The sequence below is a fragment of the Dermacentor variabilis genome, chromosome 11 (genome assembly GCF_050947875.1).
Source record: "Dermacentor variabilis isolate Ectoservices chromosome 11, ASM5094787v1, whole genome shotgun sequence".
NCBI lineage: Eukaryota > Metazoa > Arthropoda > Arachnida > Ixodida > Ixodidae > Dermacentor > Dermacentor variabilis.
In genome coordinates, this window is record NC_134578.1 from 79,098,443 (window position 1) to 79,112,272 (window position 13,830).

The window sequence follows — 13,830 nt, forward strand, 5'->3', positions numbered from 1 at the left end:
CCATGGAAATGATAGAAAAATGTAAAACGCAGACGCTGTGGAAGAGCTAGCCAGAATTCTGCATCTTCTAGTTTTACGCTGGTAAGACACCGAATGTCAATGCGTAAAAAATGGCGGTGGAGAGAAAGGTCAGAATAGCGCGAACGAAGACTCTCGAAGCTCAACAATCATCGTGATGCTGTGCAGGCCCAATTACTAGCGCATGAAATGGCCTGCATAAAAAAGAACCGGCATGGTTCTTGAGGAGGTGAGGAAGGTCCACCAGATGGCAGCAGATTTGACAATAAAACAATATTCATATCACTGAAAAACCGAGGGGCCAGGTTACCCACTCGTATCCTTGAGCCAAGAAACACAGCAGAGGGTACGTTATAAGTTATTGGGTAATCATAGGTGACCAAATATGCATGTGTGGAAGGTTACGAAAGCCCACGATAACGAACGGTCAATGCAAATCGTGAGGTTCACTGGGCTCAAGTGCCGGGACTTCCTTTTCAGTAAAACTTATTGTCTTGTGTTGCAAGGCCCACTAGAGATACTGGCTCTGTTTGTTGAACCTGCAATAGTGATGAATGAGTTGATTGATGTGGGTCAGTCTCGAGGGTTGTGCAGTCTCAACAACAAACCGCGTGTTACATTAACGAACACAAGTACACCTTGTCTACCTTTAATGTTACCTACCGCTTACTTGCTGTTCTTATACATTTTACCTACACATTAGATCCTTTTTCATATCTTGAGTGAGCGCTACCTGTATTTGACAATGTGCTTTCTCAGTGGAAAGTCACTATGGCTTATTATTCTTCATTGCTTCGTGGTGCAAGGAACGCTACCTAAGAATAGTTGCCGCGTCATTGAGGCATTCCGCCACAATCGCGCGTTGTTCCGAAGAGAATTGCTCGCCCCCATTGTCCGTCGCCATTTTGCGTTGCGATACAAGGGCGCCGTGCGGAAATATGCCTTCCTTTTATTCGACAGCATTGAGAAATTGTCTGCAAAAGTGCGTTTCGTGCGCGAATGCTATCATATAGACTGAAATGAGAGCAACGTTGTTGCTTATTCTTGCAACAATTTACTTCGCGAGGACTGCAGATGGAAGCGGGGAGCAAAATAATCAAACTAAGGAACACACAAAATTCTTGGATGGATGGACGGTAAGTACGCCTGTGCACTCTTGATTTGAGATTTTTCTTGTCAATCCATGCTCTTTCAAGGCTTCTGCGGATCCAGACGTTGCTCGCTAGCAATATGTTCAAGTGAATACGAAAGAGTGGGCACAGAATCATATTATTCCGATTGTGCTTTTGAACAACGTAAGCGTCGCCTAGGCATATTTCGTTCAAGATTTTCTGACCTTAAGTGATTGCTGTACCTGACACCTCCTTCAGACAATTAAGTTGTTCTTACTACCAGCGTTTTACGTATACTTACTACAGTAAATGAACAGAAACTTCCTGCAACTTTCGCAATAACCGTCAATCAGCACTGGTCGAACAACAAATTATGTTCGATTGAAGACTTCAGACTTCCGTCGTCGCTTGAACTTCTATCTTGCCTAGACTATATTCATAAACAGTAAAAATTATTGTTATTTGATTTGAACACATATTCACATATACACAGTTAACAGGAAAGGGACAGCGAGGAGCAGGCTGGCAACTGCCACCGGAAGGGGCACAATGCCTACCTACTCTTCTGAAGGGAGGTGGCAGCAACACAAAATAGAAGATAGGAAGGAAAGGAGGAAAGAGGAAAGGAAGAGCAACAGCACAAATCTAAAGACTAAAGTACAACACAGTACACTACGCACGTTGTTCTGCCGAGTTTTGACTCTGCAGCCGGAATCAAAGTGACGCCGCGTCGAACAGCCTCCACAATTATCAATCACATCCATGGCTAGTTCGCTATCGGGCTAATTGTGCGCTCCACGATGAGACGCCAAGTATAGCTGCACGCAATCACCGTTTCACCAGTAGTCGGTTCACAATATACATTACAAGGTGTTTGAACCCTCCACCTCGCATCTTCGAAGGAAGAAGCGTAAGGACACAGTACAGATCACACACAGTAGGGTCGGTCACTGAAGGTCCCGCTACTACAGAATGTTGAATGTTCACGCTACAAACGTGAACCTAAGTTAGTTAACTCTAGAAAGGTTAGTAGGGCGCGATGGGCCTGATCACATGTAGATGCACAACCACTGGGTATAAACATTCCTCGAGTGTCGCACTCCGCAGGTCAAGGAGATGATAGTTCCTCACTAGCGACATGCGTGGCGCACTGAAAGCGGGACACTAAAATATAAGGTGCTGAAGTGTCTCGTAGCAGCCACAAGACGCACACAATGGACTTGCCACACGCCTTTGTCTGTATAAACGTTCGTGCACGTTCGCGCAACCAACCCTCAGCTTGAGCAGTTGTGCTCTAGCGCCACGAGGCAAGCCTCGACTACGAACACGGGGCGGGAACGTTCCATTTGCGACACGCTGATATGGATGCTGGTTAAGTAGGTGGCGGCGTATCAGGAGACGAGCTTCATCAAGCTTGCACAAAATTTCTGGGCAGTCACAGTTATGAGCGCAACTTGAAGCGAGCCGATCAGCCTCTTCCTTTCCGGCGATTCCTACGTGTGAAGGTATCCATTGAGCAACGACAGATACCTCACGTGGTGTAATTTGGCTCGCAGAGTCCGTAATGCTGCGCACAAGTGGACAATCAAGGTCACTGCGTTGTAACCTGCTAAGGGCAGTACGGGAGTCCGTAAAGATGACAACTTTCGATGTAGTTAACTCCTCTTTCACGTATTTTAGTGCAACATTAATCACTGCTAGTTCCGCAGTTGTTGACGAAGTTGGATGAGGTATTTGAAGGATACGTCGTACTTGAGTTGAGGGGCAGAAAAAATGATGCAGAGGCGCCTTGACCGTCGTTGTGTACGGATGCATCTGTGAAAACTTGAAGATAATCTGAAAACTTTTCGAGCATATGAGACTCAGCTTATTGGAATATTGCCGAAACGGCCATGTCAGACTATTTGTGCATGTCAGGAATAGTGAGGTAAATGGGGAGTACGTGTTTCGTGATACCTTTTGGAGGCGGAGACGTATGTGAAGCTGCATGTTCAGAAATGGTAGTGATATCCACAAATATTGCGGCCATTTTTCCCATTCGAGATAACGGGCGGTGAATGAGATGATCAAGGAGCGATTGACCATTAGATGCGCGGTGCAGACGCTCAATATGATACAGAGCTCTCTGATCTGCTTGCAGCCTCAGGGGTAACTGATGCGGTTCAGTGAGTAATGCTATAGATTGCGCCTCACGAGGTAATCCAAGCATTAGTCGAAGAGTAACGCGATGATCTCGCTCCAGTTGAGCCATCAAACTAGGTGGTATGTTCAAGATTGGTAATGCGTGCAGCATGCCTGAGAGTACAGATGACTGGTACACCTGAAGAGCCGTTGTTTGGTCGCAGCGAGCACCTCGAGCAGTCAAGGCGGCCACATACTTAAGGAGGGAGTGCGATTTGCGTCGTACAGATTTAACGGCAGGACGCCAAGAGATGCGATCATCCACAATTAACCACAAATAACGCTGTTGCCGCACCCAGTTTACAGGCGTTTCGTCAAGATACAGTCGGCTCATTGTTCGACGAGCACGTTGTTTAGGGTGATATGCTATTGCAGCCGACTTAGCAGGTGATATCAGCAGGTCAACTTCACCCAAGTACTCGTAAGTAGCGTTGAGAGCTCTTTGCAAGCTTTCACGAAGCCGCGGACCAAGGTGCGAAGGGCCGCTTATTCAAAGGGCAATGTCATCTGCGTAGACAGCTATGCTAACAGGGAAGTCAGTGTTCCGAGGCAAGCGACTTGGAAGTGCGGCGAGTAGGGTGTTAAACAAGAGCGGCGATAATACGCTGCCCTGTGGCACACCGCAATTTACATTCCGGTATTCACTAGTTACTCCTCCGACACGCACTTTCATCCGGTGCTCCGATAGAAAATTGTGCATAAATTGGAGCAGACGACCCGAAATTCCCGCGGTTGCAAGAGCAAAATAATCGCCTTATGTGGAACTGAATCGAAACCTTGCGGTATGCCTAGAAAGAGCATGTAGGCGGAATGCTTGTTTTCTTTAGAAAATTCGAGTGCTGAGACAAGGTCTGATATGCTGTCCAGAGCCGAACGGCGGCGCCGAAAGCCACTCATGACATCAGAGAAAAAAGTCAGCTCCTCTAGCCTGACACCTAAACGAAACAAGACCATTCGCTCCATTAACTTAATGACATTTGAAACTAGTGATATTGGTCGGTAGGACTTTAGGTGCCTTGAAGGACGCCCGGGCTTTAAAATTGGTATTACCACGGACGATTTCCATTCGACAGGGATTACACCGGTTCTCCATACTTCATTATACTCGTCCAATATACGGCCATGGAAACTCTTATCAACGTTCCGCAATGCTTGGTACGTCACACCATCTTCGCCAGGAGCAGTGCGGCGTTTGGAGAGGTTCAGCGCGTGTCCCCACTCCTCAAGAGTGAAATCTGCCTCATCCATCTGGCAGGCTGGACCATAAGAAGCGGTTATGGTGCTGTGACTTGTCAAAGAACGAAGGTCGCTAACTGTGGTGTCACTGGATGCAGGAGAGAGCAAAATATCTGCAAATGCCTCCGCTATTACTTTTGGTGACTGGCCAGTCGCTATGCTCAACGCAGCCGTAGGATTCTTGCAGATTTGAGGAGTGCAGAGAGCCTTCAGTATGCGCCATACATTTCCAAACCACTTCCAGTATGCAACAAACTACACAAAGCTTCCCAGCTCTTGCGACGAAGCTGTTTTGTATGCAGCCGTATGGCTGCATCAATGCGATTGTATATAGTCCAGTCGGTGCATCGTTTAAAGCGCTGTGCCCATCTATAAGAGCGCCGTCGACATGCGCGGAGCCGCAAAAGCTTTAGATCGGGATTTGGTTTGCCGATACTCCGTCGTCGTTGTACTGTAGCTTTTCGTAAGCAATCACTCATAAGTTTAAGTAGGCTGTCTTGAGATGGCGCCTCTGAGATCAGCTGTCGGAACTTGTCCCAGTTAGTCGCTGTATAAACGACATCCATGCAACCCGCAGTATGTGGGGGTGTTAACCAAAGGGGTAGGTGATCTGAGCCCCACAGGTCGGGTTCCCATGACCATGCTAAGCACACATTTCTCGTTGATATCGCAAGGTCTATAGTGGAATGCTCCTTTCCTCCACCTATAAATGTAGGTGAACCGTCATTCAGTATTTGGAGATCGTTCTTGATAATGATCTCGTTAATCTCTGCCCCACGATTCTCTTGGGGACGGCTACACCATCGGGGATGGTGGGCATTAAAATCTCCGCATAACACAAACGATGCCCCACACCGAGACACTAAGCAGTAAAGTAGCGAGGTATCGGAAGAATGTGTAGGCCTGTTGTATATGCTTGCCACCGCCGTGGCAATAATACACAACAGACATCTGACACACACCTCTGAGGCTCACAGTAACAGCTACACACTCAAACGCATCGTCACAGATGCCGTCTGTGTCAATAACCGCGAATTTCAAGTCAGCACGAACGTACACTGATGCTCTTGAAGCATTGCGCGTATGCGCCTCCTCCACACACTGGAAAGAGCCACAAGCTGGTTCCGCGCATCGAGTGTTACTGTGGACACCCACGAAGACTGGCAATCGATATTCGTCTTTCCTTACGTTAGTTTCCTGAAGCGCTATAACGTCTGGTGGGTCTTCATAGCGATGAGTCGAAGGACTAGATCAGCGTACCGCGGTCGCATCGACCTGACATTCCATTGCAGCACAAAGGGGCGAGGCTGCTGACAACTGTTAGAATTGTTTCCGGTAAAACGTCTAGCGAAGGCAGTCGAGGACAGGAACGAGTGCCTCCAAAAGTTGCTCTGCTGCTGACGCTGCTGGTGTCTGGCGACCAGCGATTAGAGATCTGATGATGTTGACAAGCATGTTTAGAAGATTGACAAGTTGCACATCGTCGTTGGCCGGTACCGGTTTAGGTGCTGTGTTTGCAGTGCTTTCCACTGTGGTTGAAGTCTTTGTAGATACTTGTTCCGACGGTTTCGATGGAAGCGCTGGCCATGATGTGTCTGAGAGGCAGAAGGTCCGCCCCCCTACTTTCCGATGCGTTGTGTCTTTATCACTCTTTGAACGCGCTGCCTTTCCAGTAGCTGGGGTGGCGACGGGAGCTTTCATCTCCTGCTGCCTTCTTTTTGGCTTTCTCTTTTAGTGCCTTTAGTTCATTCTTCAATAAGGGACATCCTTTATTCGTTGCCAAATGTTCACCATTATAGTTGGGGCACCGATATGCCTGACTTTCAGAGGAATCTACATGGTGATTCCCACTGCATTTGGCACAGACCAGATCTCTGGTGCAAAAGCCCTGAACCTGACCATTCTTAAAACATTTATGGCATTGCAAAGGCCATGGTACGAAAGGTCGAACAGGATGACGCACAAGTCCAGCCTTTATATGACTAGGCAGCTTTCCAGAGGCGAAGAGTATCTTCATACACTTTGACGAGCCCAGCCTTCGAACGCTAATTATTTTGCATGGTGGCATGCAAACGATCATGTTCTTAAAAACGTCGTCTTTGAGATCCAAGTCCACATCAGATACGACACCAGCTTCTATATTTGTGCCCTGTGGTATGTAGGGACGTGTGTGGACCCCACAGATTTCAGACAAACCAAGTAGAGTTTGCACCTTCTTGTCATCAGTTGTGTCAACAGCAATGCCATTTTTCCAGCGGTTCACGCGAACCTCTTGGATTAGTCCAGGGGCAAGTTTGAAGAAGAAATCATTAAGTTTCTGTCGAGAGATTCAGGCTTACCATGGCGTCGACGGGAATGGAAGCTACTGTCGTAGTCTAGGTGGTGTTGTATATGATAGTCCCTTCACTTGAGGACGATGCCGGTGACGTCCGTCGTGGGCGGTGGTGCTTGACAGGTATGAAAGCATCCGAATCTTCAGATCTTGAGTCAGAAAGCTCGGAATCAGTAGCGTCGGATGCTACTACCGAACTGAGCCGCTTCCGGGCCGCCGGCGGTCTATGCTGACCGCCGGACGTATCCAAGACCATATTTTCCATGTCAAGCTCCGCGGGGAGGATCTCCCAGCAGCGTAGAAGACTTCAGGGTTCCGCACAAACGTCGTTGCCTGTTACTGATGCACGAAAATAATGTAAATAGAGAAAAACTGCAACACCCGAAGAAACCAGCAACCGAGCACAGTAACTTCGTCGTCATCCCCCAGTAAAAATCGTGACACACGAAAATGAGTACGTACAATAGTTGTGCTGGTAAACCGTTTCATATGTAAAAGAAGTAAGCGAGGAAGAAAGAACAATGAAACTCAATATCATGAACAAAAGTTGGGAGAATGCGCACGAATCAAGCCACCATAAGCTTGAAAAAAAAGTGGATCTTGTAATTGTGTGATAATAGATAGCAATGACGCCTTCTATTGCTAAGGATTTCAAAACAAACATTCGCATGAGCTGGGCTAGCGTGTGTTGTTTATGTGTAAAATAAAATGAATGCATTCTTTAGTACTTAAGTTATTTCTATATCTTGAACACCCTTCAAAACCACCAGATAAGTCACTTTGTAACAGAGCAACGATATCTTCTTTTCTAATGTTCCTATATAAGGCTCAGTCATCGACAAGCGACAATGACGGCATTTCTCCCAACCTTGGCTAAATTTACATGTAACATTCAAGATTTAAATGTGCCAATTCTCTGTTTCATTCGCAGGTCTACCGCGAGAATACGTATGTACTTTTGTATGGCACACACGTCCACTTCGAAAACTTCGTAAAAATGCACAAATTAGGCCAACATAAGCACGAAAAAGATAGTGCATCTTGTAACTGTGTGATAATAGTTAGCGACGGCGCCTTCTACTGCCGACGATTTCAAAACAAACAATGGCTTTCGTACACAGTTAGCTTTAAATAGCGAATTAAACCGTTTCAGATGGCTACCTGCTTATGCTTCATAGCACACAGGCCCTGAAACATGCAACCATTCGAATCTGTTTCTATACTAACCTCCTGGCGTCAAGTTTGCCTAACCGCCATCGCAAACATCGGGCGTTTACCAACAGCGTTGTTTGAACAAGCCAATGATACCCTCCCTTCATTTAAAGGAGGCCACTTTTGTTGGCGTTCAAAGCGAAGAGCCTTGCCTACCTTGCCGGGTATTTCTTGTTTAATTGACTGACAAGAGGCATAGAGCCCGCAGGAGTAGAACGAATTTCGCTGATGCTGAGCTAGCAACGTGAAAATATATGACTTGATGAGGAGGGCGATGCCGGCTGCGGCGATTGGGCCGCTTACGTTTCGGTGCCTGGTAGAAAATCGCGTTGATCGGCAACATAAATGTTAATGCACTGCTAAAATGGATCTTCAGAGGAGAGTATTTGGCAGGGGTATGTCTTTTACAAGTCAAAAGGGCCTAACAACGTTATCTATCCATACCAAAATTGCACGCGCTCATAAATGCCTTCTCGCGGACAACATCACGTAACCGGTGCCAGACAAATCGGCGAGCAGACATCTATTCGTTTCGGAATGGGCAGTCTCCGGTATTTGTGAAAAAGAAAAACAGTCTCGTTGGGCATACTCACGCATCGTCAATGCGTGCAGGTCACTTGAACGTAGAGAGTTTAAGCGGTTTTGTGACGTCGCGTGGCAGACAGGCAAAGTGGCTGAATGCTCAAAAATTTTGACCAATACTGGAGGACTGATGGAAACGAAGCCGCAGGATGAGAAGTGATTATTTTCGTTTTGTTCGTTCTAATTATTCATAATAAGTGAGTGCATGTCATGTCAGAAGAGAAGTGCACACGCAGTTTCGCTGCCTTCGCGTATAGAGAAGCGCGGGGGGGGGGACTAAAGATGTTTGAATCAACCGTGAATACCTGATTGTAGAAATGGAACAGAAAAATGTTGAATACCTTTGCGTCATAATGTCAACTTCTGATTGTTGCAGTTCTTTTCGCGGCGTTTGACGTATTTTATGCTAAGAAGAACATACGACGTGGCAGGAGGGCTGGAGAATTGCATGTGCGTCATGGCACCCTTTTACCCTTTCGTTGACATGCAACACCACAGACTAAGCACGACCTTTACTTATCAGAATAGAAGTTCCAGTGTGACACAACCTAATCCAGGATCTTCTCAAGAAGCTTTGAAATGGTAAGGAGTTTCAGAACATTCCATTAAAAAAAATGTCAGCGAGGCCAAACTACAATAATTTAAGAAAGGAAATGCTTGTGTTTGTAGCAATATCTGCTTTATTTATGCACCCATGCGAAGCGACGTTTAATCTAATGATACTTCACTGGTTGCGCAAAACCAGTTATACTATAATTCGTGGAGGGTCGGCACCATTAATTTGCAGAATTGCGGATCAAAATTGCTGCGACCAAATCTGTTACTACACTACACTCTGAAAGGCTAGAATGCATAGGGCACACTATCTTTGTCCAAACGACAAACTGCCTCCGATAACAATGGTCACAAGTCCGGTGTCGAAACGATAAAGGAGTGACCGGGCGAATACCGCGTCCGAGAGTATTCAGCCTGCAGAGACTAACATGAGACCGTCTTTGCGGAGAATCAATTGAAGTGTCATGTTTTATATCCCGTTCACCTGATTGTCACAATGGACACGTTGCAAAGTGAACACGTTGGACAATTTCTCTCCTAACCCGCAGCCTTCTTTCTTTTGTATAGTGCAGGGGTGCAGTCTACGTCTAAAATTTGGGATGCGTAGTTTAGAGTCCAGTCTGATTGGCATTGGTTAGAGACTGGCACTAATGAAACATGTGTTAGTTAAATTAGAAATAATTGCTCAAAGCGGCAAGAATTGCAGGGGACAGAAATGATTACGTTTTCCTTTTTTTTTGGCTGGGACCTAGGGGCGAATGATGGGAATAAAAATTCTAGGTGGCAATATATAACCTGAAAACAATGCTAAGGTTATTTGGATATTAAAAAGAATCAGCAATACCGAAAACTGCTGCTTTGTACCTTACACACATGTTAAAGTGTTTTACGCTTTGTGTTCTTACTCACCTAAACACACCGAATACCCAGGGGCGTACGAGCAATGAGCTTGCAACGGTATAAAATGCAGTTCCATGAAAACTCGGGAAAATATCCGACAAGCTTTCGCCAGAAGCTATAATTTACACTGCTCAGTTATTAAAATACATATAAGGAATTATCCTTGGAGAAGTCCGTAGGAAAACTGGAACATACGAAAGGGAATGAGAAAGTTTTTGCTCCTATCTTTTATTAGCCCATATTAGTCATATGCAGGTAATTAAACTGTATATGTCCTATTCTGCGTACTTCGCAATACTTTTTCACACATTCCCACAGCAATTCACAGATTTGTCGCAAGGAAACGCTAAATTTGAGATGTTGCTGTGGTGGAATTCATCCAGCTGACTGTAGAGCCACCGTCGGACTGGTGTCTTGGCTTCGTCGTTGCACGAGAACCGGTGTGCTGCCAGGAACTTCCTCAGTGCACCAAAAACTTGAAAATTAGTCGTGGCAAAGTCCGGACTATATATATGGTGGGCAGTCAGGACTCTCCCAGTGAAATGACCGGAGCTTGTCGGCGGTTTTGACTGCGACATGCGGCCTCGAATTGTCGTGGAGCATAACCGCATTCCCCACATCGAGAATTCCTCGGCGTTTTCGCCTGACGGCCGCCAGCAGACATGGCAGTGTGGAAAAATAACTCTGGGCGTTGATGGTTGCACGCCGTGGCTGGAAATCTAACAGGAGTGGTCCTCGGCGGTCCCAGAAGAACTTTAACGTCACTTTCCCAACCGATGGCATCGAACTGAATTTTATTTGTCACAAGCGAACACCAATGTTTCCAAACCACGCTATCCTGTTTCAATTCTGGCCTGAAATGCAGTATCTAGTTTTCATCGCCAGTAACAATGCAGTCAACGAAAATTTGAACTTCCTCGGCATACCGTTGCAGATGATTCACGGAAGCAATCACTCGCTTGCATTTCATCATGCCATCCGACTGCTCAGACACCCGTCGGCATGAAATCGTCTGCTATCCTAAGCATCCGCGAACGATGTCGCTATTACTCCCGTACGAAATGGCAAGCTCCAAAGAATTGTTCTTGACGTTCACATGCAGCTTCGTTTTCACCATCGCTTAGGCGCGGGAAAGGTTGTCGTGTGCCAGCGACGCATGCGGCCTCCCTGAACGCTCGTTGTCATACAAGTCTTCAGGTCCTTTTGCGAACACACAACAGCCCCACCTCACACTTCTCAAAGCGAGCACCTTTCCCCATACGTGGGTCTTATCTCCCTACACATTTAGATCGGCGCTCGTCCCTTGGTCCATCGAAAACGAATCACACCTCGTGGTTCGTACCCCGTGAACGTGTGAAGCAGAACCACCACTTTCAACTGACAGCAGTGACGTACCGCGGAGCTACCGGCAAATGAGGCCACACCGGTCCAAGAAAGGTGCACCGCTGGCAATAGATATGCTGACTTCGCATTAGCAGCCATAATTTGGCTTCGAAAAAATAGCGGTAAAGACTATATGATTCACCCTCTTATAAAGAAAACAAAGAACATGAAAATCATTCATTGGGTGTGTCAATAGCCTAAAACATGTGATACATCTTTATAAAAAATACGCTTGTTGTGATACAAATGAACAACTCAGTAGTATGAAAGCTTCCAAGCATTCACAGGCTTTTGTTAAAGTATCGATACCATGTGTGCCACTGCACAGTTCGAATCAATCATTGCAATGAAACTTATATAAAAACCATGCCGAATTACACAAGAAAATGCTCAGCTTGTATTCATTTGCTCCAACATATGCATATAGCAGAGCAACCCTAAATTTCGAACGTTTAGCCCAGTTTATTTCGGACTCGCTCGTGGACTCGCCAAGCATTCGAAGCTCCTAGTAAGGCTATGAATATGCCTCCCCCACCCTCCTCTACCTATTTCACATAAGAGGCTTTAGCCATGCCTTAAAATATTTTTATCATATTCATTAAATGTAGTCACAGTCAAAATTTTTTTCGCTGCGTTTTTCTCTTATAAAAAGTAATTCGTTATTTCTTATTCAATGATTACTCCGCTTTCCGCGAAGGTACTACTGTTTGGGGGTTACAATGTCGAAAAAAGCATCTTCATTGACACAGCGCACTTGCTGGCTTGATAGGGGAATCGATTTCCTAATGGAACGAACGAAAATGATCAGTGCAGATATTAGTTCTATTGCAGTATTATAAAATTTGGAACGATAATCATTGCGTGGAGAGACAAAATAGCGCCTGTGTAAGTATATTTGTTTTTGAATGCAGGTTTTTGTATGAAATGTATGATAAGGGAATTTCAAACTCAACTTTCTTTGACGAAAGGAAGGAATTTCCCATCCTATTTCAGTTTTCATATTTATACAGCTATCAATGGGTGACTACTGCCTTAAGGCAAACTTTGCTGTTCTGTTGTGGATTTTTTCAAGTTTATCACTTGGTTTTTTTGCGAAGAACCCACACGGCACAAGCATTATCGAGCATTGGTTGAATGTACGTTAGCTAAGCAGTTGATTTAAAACAGGGCGGCGTGTAACTCAGATTTCGCTGTAAAAAGTTAGGGTCCTGGCGGTCTTAGCAACCACAGTACCACCGTGACCATTCCATGAACAATCGGCTGAGAATGTCACACCTAAGTATTTGTGCAGTGATTTTTGCTTCACTATATTATTGAAGGCATACTCAGAGGTGAGCATGTGTTTTTTACGTTAAAAATAACATGAACGCATTTTTAGTATTTCATTTATTTCTCTATTTTGAACACCATTCAAGACCACGAGATAGTCACTTTGTAACACAGCAACAATATCTTCTTTTCTGATTTTCCTATAGAAGGCTCAGTAATCGACATGCGACAATGAGAACATTTATCACAACCTTGGATAAATTTGTATTTAAAATTCAACATTTAATTGTGTCAATTTTCTGTTTCACTCCCAGGCCTACCGCGAAAATACGTATGCAGTTTTCCAAGGCACACATGTCCATTTCGAAAACTGCGCGTGGCTTCAATTATGTAAAGTCATGGATCCGAACAAGTAAGTACAATTTATATGACGCCTATTGTGCTAAGCAAGACCGACTACGGACGTTGTCAATGGAAACTCTAGTAGCTTAATACCGCTTACACTCAACTTATACCTTTGTTCTTATCTTATAGCTAGGTTCTATCGCGGGGAGAAAATATACGCTTGAAGAACGTCACTACACTCTGTGAAATGATTCTTATTAGCGTAGCTTCCTGCTCCACTTCATTGACCGGCGCAAACTCCTCATGTACATAAAAGATGGCTCACAAGTTTATTGATACGCAGTAAACACAGCGCATCGAAATACTTCTTGGCACTAATATGGAAAAGGACCAGAAAGTTGCTATTTTAATAAAATACACTGTAAAATATTGTTACGTCAAAGCCGCAGCATTTACGGAAAATCAGGAGGACAAGTACGCTTGTCTTCGCAATGGATCGCTGTTGGTGTGGCAACCCTTTGCCCCTTTTCCTTCATTTCATTTTAAAGTATACCCGCTCCACCTTAACAGTTTTGTGAAGGCGCGGGGTAAAAGGATGGCGCTCCCGAATAACGAAGACGAACGGGCCGCAGAGGCGCGAACCGCAGAGCTTCGGCGAAGTCGTTGAAATGCCCGTTGGCCCTCTCAGATAGGTTTCGACGGAGA

The 13,830-nt window shown here is 45.4% G+C and overlaps 1 long non-coding RNA gene across 1 annotated transcript; it reads left to right on the forward strand.

The window, feature by feature from the left end:
* The first annotated feature begins 893 nt into the window (after nucleotides 1-893).
* Nucleotides 894-13,193, forward strand: LOC142564595 (uncharacterized). Its single transcript, XR_012824622.1, has 3 exons — nucleotides 894-1,154; nucleotides 9,050-9,255; nucleotides 13,095-13,193. It is a non-coding gene; the product is annotated as an uncharacterized LOC142564595 (long non-coding RNA).
* Nucleotides 13,194-13,830: the final 637 nt, after the last annotated feature.